This window comes from Oncorhynchus keta, unplaced genomic scaffold (genome assembly GCF_023373465.1).
Source record: "Oncorhynchus keta strain PuntledgeMale-10-30-2019 unplaced genomic scaffold, Oket_V2 Un_scaffold_515_pilon_pilon, whole genome shotgun sequence".
Lineage (NCBI taxonomy): Eukaryota > Metazoa > Chordata > Actinopteri > Salmoniformes > Salmonidae > Oncorhynchus > Oncorhynchus keta.
The window spans coordinates 595,001-609,133 of NW_026290954.1; the positions used below are offsets into that span (position 1 = coordinate 595,001).

At 45.5% G+C, this 14,133-nt stretch overlaps 1 protein-coding gene across 1 annotated transcript in view; it reads right to left on the minus strand.

Moving 5' to 3' along the window:
• The window catches only part of LOC118377379 (type-1 angiotensin II receptor-like), a 53,285-nt gene extending 51,159 nt beyond the window's left edge, over positions 1–2,126 (minus strand). The window contains exon 1 of the mRNA XM_052516602.1: positions 1,704–2,126. The gene's annotated coding sequence lies outside the window, so the exon portion shown is untranslated. The remainder of the gene's footprint in view (positions 1–1,703) is intronic.
• Between the last annotated feature and the right edge of the window lie 12,007 nt (positions 2,127–14,133).

The following is a 14,133-nucleotide window of genomic DNA, read 5'->3' on the forward strand; positions in this document are numbered from 1 at the left end:
AAGTCCATCATGTTACAGGGGAAACAGATTAATGTAAAGTCCATCATGTTACAGGGAAACAGATTAATATAAAGTCCATCATGTTACAGGGGAAACAGATTAAGTAAAGTCCATCATGTTACAGGGGAAACAGATTAATGTAAAGTCCATCATGTTACAGGGGAAACAGATTAATATAAAGTCCATCATGTTACAGGGGAAACAGATTAATATAAAGTCCATCATGTTACAGGGAAACAGATTAATGTAAAGTCCATCATGTTACAGGGGAAACAGATTAATATAAAGTCCATCATGTTACAGGGAAACAGATTAATGTAAAGTCCATCATGTTACAGGGAAACAGATTAATATAAAGTCCATCATGTTACAGGAAACAGATTAATGTAAAGTCCATCATATTACAGGGGAAACAGATTAATGTAAAGTCCATCATGTTACAGGAAACAGATTAATGTAAAGTCCATCATGTTACAGGGAAACAGATTAATGTAAAGTCCATCATGTTACAGGGGAAACAGATTAATGTAAAGTCCATCATGTTACAGGGGAAACAGATTAATGTAAAGTTACAGGGGAAACAGATTAATATAAAGTCCATCATGTTACAGGGGAAACAGATTAATGTAAAGTCCAGTTAGAGGGGAAACAGATTAATGTAAAGTCCATCATGTTACAACTCCAACAGATTAATGTAAAGTCCATCATGTTACAGGGGAAACAGATTAATGTAAAGTCCATCATGTTACAGGGGAAACAGATTAATATAAAGTCCATCATCATAAAGTCCACATGTTACAGGGGAAACAGATTAATGTAAAGTCCATCATGTTACAGGGGAAACAGATTAATGTAAAGTCCATCATGTTACAGGGGAAACAGATTAATGTAAAGTCCATCATGTTACAGGGGAAACAGATTAATGTAAAGTCCATCATGTTACAGGGGAAACAGATTAATGTAAAGTCCATCATGTTCCTTCAGGGAAACAGATTAATGTAAAGTCCATCATGTTACAGGGGAAACAGATTAATGTAAAGTCCATCATGTTACAGGAAACAGATTAAGATTAATTAATGTAAAGTCCATCATGTTACAGGGGAAACAGATTAATGTAAAGTCCATCATGTTACAGGGGAAACAGATTAATGTAAAGTCCATCATGTTACAGGGGAAACAGATTAATGTAAAGTCCATCATGTTACAGGGGAAACAGATTAATGTAAAGTCCATCATGTTACAGGGGAAACAGATTAATGTAAAGTCCATCATGTTACAGGGGAAACAGATTAATGTAAAGTCCATCATGTTACAGGGGAAACAGATTAATATAAAGTCCATCATGTTACAGGGGAAACAGATTAATATAAAGTCCATCATGTTACAGGGGAAACAGATTAATGTAAAGTCCATCATGTTACAGGGGAAACAGATTAATGTAAAGTCCATCATGTTACAGGGGAAACAGATTAATCCTAAAGTCCATCATGTTACAGGGGAAACAGATTAATATAAAGTCCATCATGTTACAGGGGAAACAGATTAATGTAAAGTCCATCATGTTACAGGGGAAACAGATTAATGTAAAGTCCATCATGTTACAGGGGAAACAGATTAATGTAAAGTCCATCATGTTACAGGGGAAACAGATTAATGTAAAGTCCATCATGTCAAGCTGCTATTGAGAGAGGAAATGCTCTTACCTGTGGATTTGAACCGGTGGGCTGCTGATGCTTCGGAGAAGGAGAGAAATCTGAAGGACGCAGATAAGGAGGGAGAACCAGTGATAAGGAGCTAGGGATAGAGATAAGGAGGGAGACACAGAGATAAGGAGCTAGGTATAGAGTAGTAGAGGAATAGAGAGATAGAAACCTCCTCAGTTCCAGAGACACAGAGATAAGGAGCGAGGTATAGAGTAGTAGAGGAATAGAGAGATAGAAACCTCCTCAGTTCCAGAGACACAGAGATAAGGAGCGAGTGATAGAGATAAGGAGGAGAGACACAGAGATAAGGAGCGAGTGATAGAGATAAGGAGGGAGACACAGAGATAAGGAGCTAGGTATAGAGTAGTAGAGGAATAGAGAGATAGAAACCTCCTCAGTTCCAGAGATGAACGTTGCTGCTCCTGATTCAACTCCACTGGACCAATGAGATGACCAGCTGACAGTCACACACACTAACAGAACACACACACACACACACACACACACACACACACACACACACACACACACACACACACACACACACACACACACACACACACACACACACACACACACACACACACACACACACACACACACACACACACACACACACACACACACACACACACACGTAAACAGACCCCTCCCCTCTCGTAATGCAACTGTCAAACACCTCCTCCTTCATTACTTGTGCACAACTCTCACCCCTCCCATTATTGTGTCGAAGATGATCTCTTTCTTTCTTTCTTTCTTTCTTTCTTTCTTTCTTTCTTTCTTTCTTTCTTTCTTTCTTTCTTCCTCTCTCTCTCCTCCTCTTTTCCTCCTCTTCCTCCCTCCCCCCTTCTCCTCCTCCTGCCTCCTCCTCCTCTCATCATCATCCTCCTCCTCCCCTCCCACTCCTCCAAACCTTTATTCTCATCCTCTCTTCCTCCTCTCCTCCTCCTCTTCATCCTCCTCCTTATCCTCCAGTGGTTTGTGGTGTGGTAGTTCTCTGTCCCTTGTTACCTCCTCTTCATTGACTGGACAGCCTCTAGATCTATGTTCTAATAGAAGACTGGACAGCCTCTAGCTCTAAAGGAAGTCTGGACAGCCTCTAGTTCTAACAGAAGACTGGACAGCCTCTAGTTCTAATAGAAGACTGGACAGCCTCTAGTTCTAAGAGAAGACTGGACAGCCTCTAGTTCTAATAGAAGACTGGACAGCCTCTAGATCTGTGTTCTAATAGAAGACTGGACAGTCTCTAGATCTGTGTTCTAATAGAAGACTGGACAGTCTCTAGATCTGTGTTCTAATAGAAGACTGGACAGTCTCTAGTTCTTAGTTCTAATAGAAGACTGGACAGTCTCTAGATCTGTGTTCTAATAGAAGACTGGACAGTCTCTAGATCTGTGTTCTAATAGAAGACTGGACAGTCTATAGCTCTAACAGAAGACTGGACAGCCTCTATTGATCTGCGGTTCTAACAGAAGACTGGACATCCTCTAGTTCTGTAGTTCTAACAGAAGACTGGGTAGTCTCTAGTACTCTGGTTCTAACAAAAGACTGGACATCCTCTAGAACTGTGTTCTAACATAAAACTGGACATCCTCTAGTTCTGTGTTCTAACAGAAGAGTGTACAGACTCAAGTTATGTTGTTCTAGCATAAGTCTGGACAGTCTCTATTTCTAATGGAATAATGGACAGCCTCTATTTCTAATGGAATAATGGACAGCCTCTAGTTCTAATAGAAGACTGGACAGCCTCTAGTTCTATTAGAAGACTGGACAGCCTCTAGTTCTAATAGAAGACTGGACAGCCTCTAGTTATAATAGAAGACTGGACAGACTCTAGTTCTAATAGGAGACTGGACAGCCTCTAGATCTAATAGAATGTTAGTTGAGAACGACAGGGTGTTGTCCAGGATCACGCCAAGGTTCTTAGCGCTCTGGGAGGAGGACACAATGGAGTTGTCAACCGTGATGGCGAGATCATGGAACGGGCAGTCCTTCCCGGGAGGAAGAGCAGCTCCGTCTTGCCGAGGTTCAGCTTGAGGTGGTGATCCGTCATCCACACTGATATGTCTGCCAGACATGCAGAGATGCGATTCGCCACCTGGTCATCAGAAGGGGGAAAGGAGAAGATTAATTGTGTGTCGTCTGCATAGCAATGATAGGAGAGACCATGTGAGGTTATGACAGAGCCAATTGACTTGGTGTATAGCGAGAATAGGAGAGGGCCTAGAACAGAGCCCTGGGGGACACCAGTGGTGAGAGCGCGTGGTGAGGAGACAGATTCTCGCCACGCCACCTGGTAGGAGCGACCTGTCAGGTAGGACGCAATCCAAGCGTGGGCCGCGCCGGAGATGCCCAACTCGGAGAGGGTGGAGAGGAGGATCTGATGGTTCACAGTATCGAAGGCAGCCGATAGGTCTAGAAGGATGAGAGCAGAGGAGAGAGAGTTAGCTTTAGCGGTGGGGAGCGCCTCCGTGATACAGAGAACAGCAGTCTCAGTTGAATGACTAGTCTTGAAACCTGACTGATTTGGATCAAGAAGGTCATTCAGAGAGAGATAGCGGGAGAGCTGGCCAAGGACGGCACGTTCAAGAGTTTTGGAGAGAAAAGAAAGAAGGGATACTGGTCTGTAGTTGTTGACATCGGAGGGATCGAGTGTAGGTTTGGGGGTGAGGGGGGTGCAACTCTCGCTCTCTTGAGGACGGAAGGGACGTAGCCAGCGGTCAGGGATGAGTTGATGAGCGAGGTGAGGTAAGGGAGGAGGTCTCCGGAAATGGTCTGGAGAAGAGAGGAGGGGATAGGGTCAAGCGGGCAGGTTGTTGGGCGGCCGGCCGTCACAAGACGCGAGATTTCATCTGGGGAGAGAGGGGAGAAAGAGGTCAGAGCACAGGGTAGGGCAATGTGAGCAGAACCAGCTTGACTTAGCAAACGAGGATCGGATGTCGTCGACCTTCTTTTCAAAATGGTTGACGAAGTCGTCTGCAGAGAGGGGGAGGAGGGGGAGGGGGAGGAGGATTCAGGAGTGAGGAGAAGGTGGCAAAGAGCTTCCTAGGGTTAGAGGCAGATGCTTGGAATTTAGAGTGGTAGAAAATGGCTTTAGCAGCAGAGACAGAGGAGGAAAATGTAGAGAGGAGGGAGTGAAAGGATGCCAGGTCCGCAGGGAGGCGAGTTTTCCTCCATTTCCGCTCAGCTGCCCGGAGCCCTGTTCTGTGAGCTCGCAATGAGTCGTCGAGCCACGGGGCGGGAGGGGAGGACCGCGCCGGCCTGGAGGATAGGGGACATAGATAGTCAAAGGATGCAGAAAGGGAGGAGAGGAGGGTTGAGGAGGCAGAATCAGGAGATAGGTTGAGAAGGTATGAGCAGAGGGAAGAGATGATAGGATGGAAGAGGAGAGAGTAGGGGGAGAGGGAGCGAAGGTTGGGACGGCGCGATACCATCCGAGTAGGGACAGTGTGGGAGGTGTTAGATGAGAGCGAGAGGGAAAAGGATACAAGGTAGTGGTCGGAGACTTGGAGGGGAGTTGCAATGAGGTTAGTGGAAGAACAGCATCTAGTAAAGATGAGGTCGAGCGTATTGCCTGCCTTGTGAGTAGGGGGGAAGGTGAGAGGGTGAGGTCAAAAGAGGAGAGGAGTGGAAAGAAGGAGGCAGAGAGGAATGAGTCAAAGGTAGACGTGGGGAGGTTAAAGTCGCCCAGCACTGTGAGAGGTGAGCCGTCCTCAGGAAAGGAGCTTATCAAGGTATCAAGCTCATTGATGAACTCTCCGAGGGAACCTGGAGGGCGATAAATGATAAGGATGTTAAGCTTGAAAGGGCTGGTAACTGTAACAGCATGGAATTCAAAGGAGGCGATAGACAGATGGGTGAGGGGAGAAAGAGAGAATGACCACTTGGGAGAGATGAGGATCCCGGTGCCACCACCCCGCTGACCAGAAGCTCTCGGGGTGTGCGAGAACACGTGGGCGGACGAGGAGAGAGCAGTAGGAGTAGCAGTGTTATCTGTGGGGATCCATGTTTCCGTCAGTGCCAAGAAGTCGAGGGACTGGAGGGAGGCATAGGCTGAGATGAACTCTGCCTTGTTGGCCGCAGATCGGCAGTTCCAGAGGCTACCGGAGACCTGGAACTCCACGTGGGTCGTGCGCGCTGGGACCACCAGATTAGGGGTGGCCGCGGCCACGCGGTGTGGAGCGTTTGTATGGTCTGTGCAGAGAGGAGAGAACAGGGATAGACAGACACATAGTTGACAGGCTACAGAAGAGGCTACGCTAATGCAAAGGAGATTGAATGACAAGTGGACTACACGTCTCGAATGTTCAGAAAGTTAAGCTTACGTAGCAAGAATCTTATTGACTAAAATGATTAAAATGATACAGTACTGCTGAAGTAGGCTAGCTGGCAGTAGCTGCGTTGTTGACACTACACTAATCAAGTCGTTCCGTTGAGTGTAATAGTTTCTGCAGTGCTGCTATTCGGGGCTAGCTGGCTAGCTAGCAGTGTTGTTTACGTTACGTTGCGTTAAGAGAACGACAATAGCTGGCTAGCTAACCTAGAAAATCGCTCTAGACTACACAATTACCTTTGATACAAAGACGGCTATGTAGCTAGCTATGTAGCTAGCTACGATCAAACAAATCAAACCGTTGTACTGTAATGAAATGAAATGAAAATGTGATACTACCTGCGAATGCGACCATGTTGTTGAGTACTGTTCAGTAGACGTTGGCTAGCTGTTAGCTGTTGGCTAGCTAGCAGAGTCTCCTACGTTAAGGACGACAAATAGCTGGCTAGCTAACCTCGGTAAATTAAGATGATCACTCCAAGACTACACACTCTAAACTACACAATTATCTTGGATACAAAGACAGCTATGTAGCTGGCTAACACTAAACTAATCAAGTCGTTCAGTTGAGTGTAATAGTGTAATAACACTACAGTGGTGCTGTGGGCGTTTGCTAGCGTTTGCTAGCTGCTGGGCGAATAGCAGTGAAGGCTACGTTAGGGCGACGAAATACGATAATTATGCAATTATCTCTGATACAAGGACGGCTATGTAGCTAGCTAAGAAGAAATTGCTAAGATTAGACAGATCAACCGTTGTATTATAATGAAATGTAATGAAAAAGTTATACTACCTGCGGAGCGAAGTGCGATGCGACCGCTCGCTCCAACCCGGAAGTTGCTACAAGTTGCTACTCTAGTTCTATTAGAAGACTGGACAGACTAGTTCTAATAGGAGACTGGACAGCCTCTAGATCTAATAGAAGACTGGACAGACTCTAGTTCTAATAGAAGACTGGACAGACTCGAGTTCTAATAGAAGACTGAGGAAAGCCTCTAGTACTATTAGAAGACTGGACAGACTCTAGTTCGAATAGAAGACTGGGCAGCCTCTAGTTCTAATAGGAGACTGGACAGCCTCTAGATCTAATAGAAGACTGGACAGACTCTAGTTCTAATAGAAGACTGGACAGCCTCTAGTTATATTAGAAGACTGGACAGACTCTAGTTCTAATAGAAGACTGGACAGACTCTAGTTCTAATAGAAGACTGGACAGACTCTAGTTCTAATAGAAGACTGGACAGACTCTAGTTCTATTAGAAGACTGGACAGACTAGTTCTAATAGGAGACTGGACAGCCTCTAGATCTAATAGAAGACTGGACAGACTCTAGTTCTAATAGAAGACTGGACAGCCTCTAGATCTAATAGAAGACTGGACAGACTCTAGTTCTAATAGAAAGAAGACTGGACAGACTCGAGTTCTAATAGAAGACTGGGCAGCCTCTAGTTCTATTAGAAGACTGGACAGCCTCTAGTTCTAATAGAAGACTGGGCAGCCTCTAGTTTTATTAGAAGACTGGACAGCCTCTAGTTCTAATAGAAGACTGGGCAGCCTCTAGTTCCGTAATTTTTTAATTTGATTTGATCTTTATTTAATCAGGTAGGCCAAATGAGAACAAGTTCTCATTTACAACTGCGACCTGGCCAAGATAAAGCACAGCAGTTCGACACATACAACAACACATAGTTACACATGTAATAAACAAACATTCAGTCAATAATAGAGTAGTCAAAGTCTATATAAAGTGTGTGCAAATGAGGTAGGATGCAATAAATAGGCCATGGTGGCAAAGCAATTACAATACAGCAATTAAACACTGGAATGGTGGATGTGCAGCAGATGCATGTGCAAGTAGAGATACTGGGGTGCAAAGGAGCAAGATAAATAAATAAATACAGTATGGGGATGAGGTAGGTAGATAGATGGGCTGTTTACAGATGGGCTATGTACAGGTGCAGTGATCTGTGAGCTGCTCTGACAGCTGGTGCTTAAAGCTAGTGAAGGAGATGTGAGTCTCCAGCTTCAGAGAAGTGGAAGGAGAGGCGGCCAAAGTAAGAATTGGCTTTGGGGGTGACCAGTGAGATATACCTGCTGGAGCGCGTGCTACAAGTGGGTGCTGCTATGGTGACCAGTGAGCTGAGATAAGGTGGGGCTTTACCTAGCAGAGACTTGGCGATGACTTGGAGCCAGTGGGTTTGGCGACGAGTATGAAGCGAGGGCCAGCCAATGAGAACATACAGGTCGCAGTGGTGGGTGGTATATGGGGCTTTGGTGACAAAACGGATGGCACTGTGATAGATTGCATCCAATTTGTTGAGTAGAGTGTTGGCAGGTTATTTTGCAAATGACATTGCCGAAGTCGAGGATCGTTAGGCTGGTCAGTTTTACGAGGGTATGTTTGGCAGCATGAGTGGAGGATGCTTTGTTGTGAAATAGGAAGCCCATTCTAGATTACATTTTGGATTGGAGATGTTTAATGTGAGTCTGGAAGGAGAGTTTACAGTCTAACCTGGATGGACGGGCAGGTGCAGGCAGCGATCAGTTGAATAGCATGCATTTAGTTTTACTTGCAATTAAGAGCAGTTGGAGGCCACGGAAGGAGTGTTGTAAGGCATTGAAGCTTGTCTGGAGATTAGTTAACACAGTGTCCAAAGAAGGGCCCGAAGTTTACAGAATTGTGTCGTCTGCATAGAGGTGGATCAGAGAATCACCAGCAGCAAGAGTGACATTATTGATGTATACAGAGAAGAGAGTCGGCCCGAGAATTGAACCCTGTGGCACTCCTATAGAGACTGCCAGAGTTCCGGACAACAGGCCCTCCGATTTGACACACTGAACTCTATCAGAGAAGTAGTTGGTGAACCAGGCGAGGCAATCATTTGAAAAACCAAGGCTGTTGAGTCTGCCAATAAGAATGTGGTGATTGACAAAGTCGAAAGCCTTGGCCAGGTCGATGAATATGGCTGCACAGTAATGTCTCTTATCGATGGCGGTTATGATATCGTTTAGGACCTTGAGCGTGGCTGATGTGCACACATGACCGGCTCTGAAACCAGATTGCATAGCGGAGAAGGTACGATGGGATTTGAAATGGTCGGTAATCTAGACTGGACAACCTCTAGTTCTAACAGAAGACTGGACAACCTCTAGTTCTAACAGAAGACTGGACAACCTCTAGTTCTAACAGAAGATTGGAGAGGCTCTAGAGTCTGTGGTCCTAACAGAAAACTGGACAGCCTCTAGATCTGTGTTCTAATAGAAGACTGGACAGCCTCGAGTTCTAATAGAAGACTGGACAGCCTCTAGATCTGTGTTCTAATAGAAGACTGGACAGCCTCTAGGTCTGTGTTCTAATTGAGGACTGGACAGTCTCAAGTTCTAACAGAAGACTGGACAGGCTCTAGTTCCAACAGATGACTGGACAGGCTCTACTTCCAACAGATGACTGGACAGGCTCTAGAGTCTGTGGTTCTAACAGAAGACTGGACAGCCTATAGATCTAACAGAAGAATGGACAGGCTCTAGAGTCTGTGGTTCTAACAGAAGACCGGACATTCTCTAATTCTGTGTTCTAATAGAAGACTGGACATCCTCAAGTTCTGTGTTCTAACGGAAGACTGGACAGGATTTAGTTCTAACAGATGACTGGAAAGGCTCTAGAGTCTGTGGTTCTAACAGAAGACTGGACAGGCTCTAGAGTCTGTGGTTCAAACAGAAGACTGGACAGCCTCGAGTTCTAATAGAAGACTGGACAGCCTCTAGTTCTAACAGAAGACTGGACAGCCTCTAGTTCTGTGTTCTAATAGAAGACAGGACAGTCTCTAGTTCTAACAGAATACTGATCAGGCTCTAGAGTCTGTGGTTCTAATAGAAGAATGGACATCCTCTAGTTCTGTGTTCTAACAGAAGACTGGACAGCCTCTAGTTCTGTGTTCTAACAGAAGACTGGACAGCCTCTAGTTCTGTGTTCTAACAGAATACTGGACAGTCTCTCGTTCTGTGGTTCTAACAGAAGACTGGACATCCTCTAGTTCTGTGTTCTAACAGAAGAATGGCCATCCTCTAGTTCTGTGTTCTAACAGAAGCCTGGACAGCCTCTAGTTCTGTGTTCTAACAGAATACTGGACAGCCTCTAGTTCTGTGTTCTAACAGAATACTGGACAGCCTCTAGTTCAGTGTTCTAACAGAATACTGGACATCCTCTAGTTCTGTGTTCTAACAGAAGACTGGACATCCTCTAGTTCTGTGTTCTAACAGAATACTGGACAGCCTCTAGTTCTGTGTTCTAACAGAAGACTGGGCACCCTCTAGTTCTGTGTTCTAACAGAAGACTAGACATCCTCTAGTTATGTGCTCTAACAGAAGACTGGGCATCCTCTAGTTATTGTAATTTATTCCCGTCTATCTGAAAAACAATAATAAGCCATGCTCTTATCTCCAACAGCAGTGTTCCACCACTACAAGCCAAAACCAAGTCATTGCTTAATTTCTAGGTCAGGTTGGGTGGGTTGCTGCCCAGGCAGGCATAAATAACCCCTCTCCAAGGTCTGATTAGATGGGTTGCTGCCCAGCCAGGCATAAATAACCTCTCTCCTAGGTCTGGTTGGATGGGTTGCTGCCCAGCCAGGCATAAATAACCCCTCTCCTAGGTGCGGTTAGATGGGTTGCTGCCCAGCCAGGCATAAATAACCCCTCTCCGAGGTGCGGTTAGATGGGTTGCTGCCCAGCCAGGCATAAATAACCCCTCTCCTAGGTCTGGTTGGATGGGTTGCTGCCCAGCCAGGCATAAATAACCCCTCTCATTGGTCTGGTTAGATGGGTTGCTGCCCAGCCAGGCATAAATAACCCCTCTCCTAGGTCTGGTTAGATGGGTTGATGCCCAGGGAGGCATAAATAACCCCTCTGGTTTGGAGACAGGATGTTTACTAAGACACTTTTTCTCGTCCACCTAGCGTTGATGACCCTGTTTATATTTTCATCAAAATGTAAGGGGTCAAATTGGATAATCTGTCAGGAATTCTGACCCACTGGCTGAACCAGGGATGTTCCTCTCATCATAGCCTTTCCTCCATGTAACAGGGATGTTCCTCTCTTCATAGCCTTTCCTCCATGTAACAGGGATGTTCCTCTCGTCATAGTCTTTCCTCCATGTAACAGGGATGTTCCTCTCGTCATAGTCTTTCCTCCATGAAACAGGGATGTTCCTCTCATCATAGCCTTTCCTCCATGAAACAGGGATGTTCCTCTCTTCATAGCCTTTCCTCCATGTAACAGGGATGTTCCTCTCATCATAACCTTTCCTCCATGAAACAGGGATGTTCCTCTCTTCATAGCCTTTCCTCCATGTAACAGGGATGTTCATCTCATCATAGCCTTTCCTCCATGAAACAGGGATGTTCCTCTCATCATAGCCTTTCCTCCATGAAACAGGGATGTTCCTCTCATCATAGCCTTTCCTCCATGTAACAGGGATGCTCCTTTCGTTCCTTCGCCATAGCCTTTCCTCCATGAAACAGGGATGTTCCTCTCATCATAGCCTTTCCTCCATGAAACAGGGATGTTCCTCTCTTCATAGCCTTTCCTCCATGAAACAGGGATGTTCCTCTCATCATAGCCTTTCCTCCATGAAACAGGGATGTTCCTCTCATCATAGCCTTTCCTCCATGAAACAGGGATGTTCCTCTCATCATAGCCTTTCCTCCATGAAACAGGGATGTTCCTCTCATCATAGCCTTTCCTCCATGAAACAGGGATGTTCCTCTCATCATAGCCTTTCCTCCATGAAACAGGGATGTTCCTCTCTTCATAACCTTTCCTCCATGTAACAGGGATGTTCCTCTCATCATAGCCTTTCCTCCATGAAACAGGGATGTTCCTCTCATCATAGCCTTTCCTCCATGAAACAGGGATGTTCCTCTCATCATAGCCTTTCCTCCATGTAACAGGGATGTTCCTCTCATCATAGCCTTTCCTCCATGAAACAGGGATGTTCCTCTCATCATAGCCTTTCCTCCATGAAACAGGGATGTTCCTCTCATCATAGCCTTTCCTCCATGTAACAGGGATGTTCCTCTCATCATAGCCTTTCCTCCATGAAACAGGGATGTTCCTCTCATCATAGCCTTTCCTCCATGTAACAGGGATGTTCCTCTCATCATAGCCTTTCCTCCATGAAACAGGGATGTTCCTCTCATCATAGCCTTTCCTCCATGAAACAGGGATGTTCCTCTCATCATAGCCTTTCCTCCATGAAACAGGGATGTTCCTCTCATCATAGCCTTTCCTCCATGAAACAGGGATGTTCCTCTCATCATAGCCTTTCCTCCATGAAACAGGGATGTTCCTCTCATCATAGCCTTTCCTCCATGTAACAGGGATGTTCCTCTCATAGCCTTTCATAGCCTTTCCTCCATGTAACAGGGATGTTCCTCTCGTCATAGTCTTTCCTCCATGAAACAGGGATGTTCCTCTCATCATAGCCTTTCCTCCATGAAACAGGGATGTTCCTCTCTTCATAGCCTTTCCTCCATGTAACAGGGATGTTCCTCTCGTCATAGCCTTTCCTCCATGAAACAGGGATGTTCCTCTCATCATAGCCTTTCCTCCATGAAACAGGGATGTTCCTCTCATCATAGCCTTTCCTCCATGTAACAGGGATGTTCCTCTCATCATAGCCTTTCCTCCATGAAACAGGGATGTTCCTCTCATCATAGCCTTTCCTCCATGAAACAGGGATGTTCCTCTCATCATAGCCTTTCCTCCATGTAACAGGGATGTTCCTCTCATCATAGCCTTTCCTCCATGAAACAGGGATGTTCCTCTCATCATAGCCTTTCCTCCATGTAACAGGGATGTTCCTCTCATCATAGCCTTTCCTCCATGAAACAGGGATGTTCCTCTCATCATAGCCTTTCCTCCAAGAAACAGGGATGTTCCTCTCATCATAGCCTTTCCTCCATGTAACAGGGATGTTCCTCTCATCATAGCCTTTCCTCCATGAAACAGGGATGTTCCTCTCTTCATAGCCTTTCCTCCATGTAACAGGGATGTTCCTCTCGTCATAGCCTTTCCTCCATGTAACAGGGATGTTCCTCTCATCATAGCCTTTCCTCCATGAACAGGGATGTTCCTCTCATCATAGCCTTTCCTCCATGAAACAGGGATGTTCCTCTCATCATAGCCTTTCCTCCATGTAACAGGGATGTTCCTCTCATCATAGCCTTTCCTCCATGAAACAGGGATGTTCCTCTCATCATAGCCTTTCCTCCATGAAACAGGGATGTTCCTCTCATCATAGCCTTTCCTCCATGAAACAGGGATGTTCCTCTCATCATAGCCTTTCCTCCATGAAACAGGGATGTTCCTCTCATCATAGCCTTTCCTCCATGTAACAGGGATGTTCCTCTCATCATAGCCTTTCCTCCATGAAACAGGGATGTTCCTCTCATCATAGCCTTTCCTCCATGAAACAGGGATGTTCCTCTCATCATAGCCTTTCCTCCATGAAACAGGGATGTTCCTCTCATCATAGCCTTTCCTCCATGAAACAGGGATGTTCCTCTCATCATAGCCTTTCCTCCATGATGTTCCTCTCAACAGGGATGTTCCTCTCATCATAGCCTTTCCTCCATGTAACAGGGATGTTCCTCTCATCATAGCCTTTCCTCCATGTAACAGGGATGTTCCTCTCGTCATAGTCTTTCCTCCATGTAACAGGGATGTTCCTCTCATCATAGCCTTTCCTCCAAGAAACAGGGATGTTCCTCTCATCATAGCCTTTCCTCCATGTAACAGGGATGTTCCTCTCATCATAGCCTTTCCTCCAAGAAACAGGGATGTTCCTCTCATCATAGCCTTTCCTCCAAGAAACAGGGATGTTCCTCTCATCATAGCCTTTCCTCCATGTAACAGGGATGTTCCTCTCATCATAGCCTTTCCTCCATGTAACGCTGATTTGAACGTTTAAAACGAAAACTCAAGTTCACGTTTGTTTATTAGTCATTAATTTGGGGCGTTGGGGTAGCCTAGTGGTTAGAGTGTAGAGGTGGCAGGTAGCCTAGTGGTTAGAGTGTAGAGGCGGCAGGTAGCCTAGTG